At 36.6% G+C, this 6,006-nt stretch overlaps 1 pseudogene; it reads left to right on the top strand.

Moving 5' to 3' along the window:
- The first annotated feature begins 5,387 nt into the window (after window positions 1-5,387).
- On the top strand, window positions 5,388-5,814 carry LOC132650622 (single-stranded DNA-binding protein, mitochondrial-like; annotated as a pseudogene).
- The last annotated feature ends 192 nt before the right edge of the window (window positions 5,815-6,006 follow it).

The following is a 6,006-nucleotide window of genomic DNA, read 5'->3' as shown; positions in this document are numbered from 1 at the left end:
AAGAGATCAAGCATTGTTAAAACTTTAAATGCCAGGGATACTGCCCAGTGAGGGGGCTAGGAGCATTCTTAGAGTTTTCATACAACTCGTGTTATGAGGAATATGGACATCATAATGGCATCAAACAGAGTTATGTTCCAAAACAGCACAAAGTCCTCAGTATAAACAGCTCTTCGGGTTATGCTTTTCCAAGACAAACTCATCATCATGACCATGCTAACAGGGGAGCCAAATTCAATGAGTGCTACAGATGTTTTGCTATTGCTCCTGAATGGCTCTCAACAGGACCAGGTAGCCAAAATACTTTGCCTATATATGGGGGAAGAAGGAATGAGGTTACCTCAGGCCCTGGGAAGGAGAATTCATGGTATTCGGTGGGCTATGCAAGCCTTGAGGACCATATAACATGGAAGAACTGAAGGATTGTTGGGAGAAAATTGGCAGCTAGGTCTGTTTTGATACATTAAATACGAACCTCTGCCATTTGTTCCAGGTATGAATCCTACATCTATGGAAATATAAACTTCAGAGAGAGCAGGATGGTCTCCATTAGGTAATGATTAAAAAATGAGCTCACCAGGAAGAAAGATGGCAAAGACAAAGATTCTAATTTTCTTTCCTTTCTTTATATCTTCTTTCTTTTCTTTGAAGGAGGGCGGGTACCCAGACTGGACTCAAATTTTTGCTGTCAAGTTTTGTTTTTCTAATTCATTTTTATTTTATTAATTATTTTTATTTTTTCACAATTTATTCATTGTATACCCCTATATAAGGCCACTCTCTCAACTCCTACTGGTCCCACCCTCCTTCCCTCTTCCCCCAAACCCTTTTCCATAGTCCACTCAAAAGAGGAGTTCTCCTCCTCTGCCATCCATCCACATATTATCAGAAGACTACTCAGCTATTAAAAACAGGGAAATAAAATTTCTGCTCTTATTACTTCTGCATAGGCCACTGTGCTCAACTCAGAAGATTTCATACTATGAAGCTTGCCTGCAAGCTTACTGTGAAATAAACACTAAGTATAACTCATTTTAAAGAGTCCCACTCCCAAGACAGTGTTTGATTTACCATCTCACATCCAGAAACATGTGACATTTTAAATGCTATGAAGTGTGAAACATTTTTTCACAAGCATTTCAGAGAACGGGGTTCTCTTGCTGCCTGGAGGCCGTTTCCCACAAGCCGAGGAAGGAAGGAGGGCCAGAAGATGAGGTATAAAGCTTGGAAGACACCCACAAGAATAACAGTGATCAGAACACTCTGGGAACCACCTCAGGAAGTAAGTTTAAATTTAATTCCAGAAAACCGAGGGTATATACCCCTTAGGGAGTGACTGGGATGCTGTAAGGATAGGTGTAGATAATTGTTTAAAACTGAGCACTTCAAGGATGCTTGATTTGCAGTAAACAGTACATTCCTATCATATGAACAAGAACATGGAACTTAATTATCCTATATTTGAAGGGAGGGAAGAGTTATTAGGGATCTGTGTCAAAGGCCATCTATCAAATTTGGTTGGTGGCATCTATGTCTAAAGGCATTCTCCAGATTAAGTCAGGCAGGGAAAACTCACCCTTGCCATGATTATACAGCTAGGCCAACAGCATGGTCATACATGGAAGAAAAAGCCTCCTCTCTCACATCTCAAAATTCAGTCTGGGTTGTGATGGTTTTCAGTAGAACCCCTTGGAACAAAAGGTATGTGTAAACAAAGAAACTTCTACAGGCTACCACTGTTGTGATACTCTCAGAGAACTTCCTGGCTGGTGTTAGTTCACCATTCCCTATATATTCATCGACTAGACTAAAAGTTTCTTGTGTAAAGTGAAGTAACTGAAAACAGTAAATGTTGAGAACCAGTATTATCAGTAAGCCTTTCCAAAAGACTTTATTATATAATAATTTTGCATGTAATTGATATTTACCATTCATTGTATATAAAAATAAGTTTATTTACTTTACATTCCAATTTTAGTCCCCCTCCCTTCTCTTCCCCCTGTACTACCCTCCATTCCTATTGCCCCTATTCCCTTTCCCCTTCAGAAAAGGGAGGTCATTTCAATTGAGTTAGTTTTCCAGTTCTGTTAGATCTCAGTGGACCAAAGAACACAAAGACCTTTCCACATTGCTTATACTCACAGAATCCCTCTCCAGTAAGGATACTTTTATGATGACGATGACTCTATATTTGTGCAAGGCCTCACCATTTTAACACATTCATGAGTTTTTCCTCCATTATGAATCCTTTCAAGATGATGAAGATTATACAAATGTGGAATGGTTTCACCATGGTAAAAACACTCACAGGCTTTCTATCCACTAGGATTTCTTTCATGAGTGTGAAGATGATTCTGAAGTCCAAAAGTTTTTTCACATTGGTTACAGTCAGACATCTTTCCAGTATGTGTTATTTTATGTATTGTGAGATGTTATGTGCAAAGGCTTTGCCACATAGTTATATTCATATGGTTTCCCTCCAGAATGTGTTGTTGTCTTAGGAGATGATTGTTACATGCAAAGGCTTTATCATACTAATTACCCTCACCAGGCTTCTCTCCACTGTGTGTCTTTTCCTGTTTTCGGAGACTACTCTGCTGTGAAAAGGCTTTATCATATTGGGTACATTCATAAGGTTTCTTTCCAGTATGTGTTCTTTTATGTCTTATGAAAGCACTGTTTTGTGCAAAGGCTTTACCACACTGGTTACATTCATAAGGTTTCTCTCCAGTGTGTGTTCTTTTATGGCTTATGAGATGACTGTTTTGTGCAAAGGCTTTACCACACTGGTTACATTCATAAGGTTTTTCTCCAGTATGTATTCTTTTATGGCTTATGAGAGCACTGTTTTGTGCAAAGGCTTTACCACACTGGTTACATTCATAAGGTTTCTCTCCAGTGTGTGTTCTTTTATGGCTTATGAGATGACTGTTTTGTGCAAAGGCTTTACCACACTGGTTACATTCATAAGGTTTCTCTCCAGTATGTATTCTTTTATGGCTTATGAGAGCACTGTTTTGTGCAAAGGCTTTACCACACTGGTTACATTCATAAGGTTTCTCTCCAGTGTGTGTTCTTTTATGGCTTAAGAGATTACTGTTTTGTGCAAAGGCTTTACCACACTGGTTACATTCATAAGATTTCTCTCCAGTGTGTGTTCTTTTATGGCTTATGAGATGACTGTTTTCTGCAAAGGTTTTACCACACTGGTGACATTCATAAGGTTTCTCTCCAGTATGTGTTCTTCTATGGCTTCTGAGGTGACTGTTTTTTGCAAAGGCTTTACCACATTGATTACATTTGTAAGGCTTCTCTCCTGCGTGTGTTCCTGTATGCCCTATGAGATCAGTGGTATAGGGGAAGGCTTTACCACATAGAGTGCATTTAAAGGGTTTCTCTCCAGTATGACTGCTTTCATGCCTGTAAAGATAATTAGCACATGTGAAAGATTTACCACAGTCATTTCATTACACTAATAAATATGTTTTTCTATATGAATTAATTTTATAATTTGGCCTAATGGTAAAAAAGAATCAAATTTTTAACTTTTATCACTTTATTTATATTCATGATATTCCCCTTCATTATGGGTATTTTTGAAGATCCCTGTGATGATAAGAGCATTTGTTATGTGATTCACTTTTATAGCATCATTTTCTATAAGAAGTTTTCTCCTATATATAAAGTGTATTGCAAGGATTCAGAGTTTTACCCCAGCAATCCCATTCAATAAAGTTTTGTACTGTATGAATGACACTTCATTTACAAAGTGAGCTAGTACAAGCAGAAGAAGTTCCAAAATCCTTGTATTCATAGGTATTTTCATCAGTATGTGTTTGCTGAAGAAGTCTCAGTGAAGTTGAAAAACCAATTAACAGTAACCATTTATCACATATAGGAAATCTACTCAAAGTGGGGACTTCTACAAAATCAACTGTTCTTGCAGAAAGACAGGTACACTGCTTCTTTCAATATTCCTATGCTCATGTGTCTTAGAATCATTTTGACATATGATATACCAGTTTAATTTACAAAAATAATAAAGATTCCCACATTGAATTAACACAGTTTGTTTTTGTTCATCATAGACATGTCATTCAGGGATTAAGGTTTCTCCACAATATTCTTGCCTCTCATAAGCTGCTCCTTTCACTAAACTTTACAATGTTACTGCACGAAAATTAGTAACCATGGTTCTACTATGTAATTTTTGCTTATTAGAAGGTTTTGGACACATACTGATCACCAATTCAGTGTGTATACCTCTTACAATATCTGAGTAGATAGAATGAGACTAAACAGATTGGCAGTTCAAGTCAGTAGCTGTAATGTCCATATGATTCAAATGGTATTTTTGTTACAATATTATTTTATTTTCTTCTATCTTAAGGGAGTGCCTTGTAAACACACATCAGATACCTGACATTGAAGTACATGGAATTATGAGATTTTAATGATCATCAGTACACTTAAAGCAGTGCTGTTTTTACACTGTTGCTTTTCTTTAAAACTTCCAGGACACAGCCATGTGTGCTGGTACATGCCTTCAATTCCAGCACTTGTGGAGTGAGAAGCAGGCAGATCTGTGTGATTTTGAGGTCAGGCTAGTCTAACAAGCAAGTCTAAGAAAGTCACAGATACCCAGAAAAAACATCTATTTCAAAAACAGAAAATAAAAAGCCGCCAATAAACAAACAAACAAACAAACAAAACACCAGACTTCCAGGACACATTAAAATTTAAGATTTATATCTGTATCAACATGCACATAAAGTTACCTTTTATTACTTGTAGAACTTTGAAACTGTTCTTCAATATTATGGTCATCCCAATTGTAGCCTAAAATATAGTTCCAGAAAATATATATTACTGGAAATATCACGTTATTATTAAGGCAAAACTTAAATCACTATCTTCTGTGACCCTTAGAACCATGCCTGATTTATTTACCTCATTCATCCTCATTCTCAATTGGAATTACAGAAGAGGATCAATAACAAAGTAAGAGTTGTCTCTTTATTTTAAAAGTGAAAGAAAAATTGCAGTCTTACCTATAGCAGTGAGGTTTTCACAGGTCTCTAGCATCACATCTTTGTAGAGTTGCTTCTGGGAAGGTTCCAGCAAGGCCCACTCTTCTTGGCTGAATTTCACATACACATCATCAAAGGTCACTGAATTCTATAATATGCCATACATTTGTACAACAGAAACAGTGGCAACAATATAAATTTATACTTCACTGTCAATATAATCATATAATTCTACTGCTTCTTCAATTTATCTTCTGACACAGAAGTGTGAATGTTATACAGTTGGGTGCTGTGCGTGAAGTGAAGTAGGGGAGATGAAAAAGCCTAAAGGTTAGATTGAAAAAAAACAACAAAGGCATGCTTCAAAAACCTGTGTTTCATCAGTTTGTAAGACATGAATATAAAGTAGCCTTTAGTGGGGTTCTTGAGCAATCTATGAATCATCTTCAGTTACTTGGGTGAGTAGGTCAGGACCCTGTCATGAGACAGGTGGAAGGACAAAACACAGTCATGATATTTTATATAGCAACAAATGAGATGTGTTGATCAGGGGACACTGAACAGATGGGTAACATCAATCAAAAGACAACATGGTACTGAATATGTTTTGAACAGGGCTCAGGGATGTGGCATCTCAGTATGTGAAGAGGAGGGCTCATATATTTGTGGAAGGGAAAGTGGACTACTGTGAATAGATGGATAAAAATAATGTGAGTGGCAAGCAACAACAATCATAGCCAATAACATCATATTTCTGAGTGACCAAACAAAGGAAAAGGAATAGAACACATGATTATTCTTTGATCATTGTTTTGTATATCCTCCTTACTAAATAATGTAGCCTATAGATTAAAAATAAAGATTAAAACTTTTCTATTAAAAAAGAAGTGTTAATGTTATCACTAAGTCATTTTAGAAGAAAACGGAATAACAAGTTTTAACTATCATATCTGAACTTTTTGAAGAGGATATAGCT

The sequence above is a fragment of the Meriones unguiculatus genome (genome assembly GCF_030254825.1).
Source record: "Meriones unguiculatus strain TT.TT164.6M chromosome 13 unlocalized genomic scaffold, Bangor_MerUng_6.1 Chr13_unordered_Scaffold_28, whole genome shotgun sequence".
NCBI lineage: Eukaryota > Metazoa > Chordata > Mammalia > Rodentia > Muridae > Meriones > Meriones unguiculatus.
This window is presented reverse-complemented; position numbering and strand designations above follow the sequence as displayed.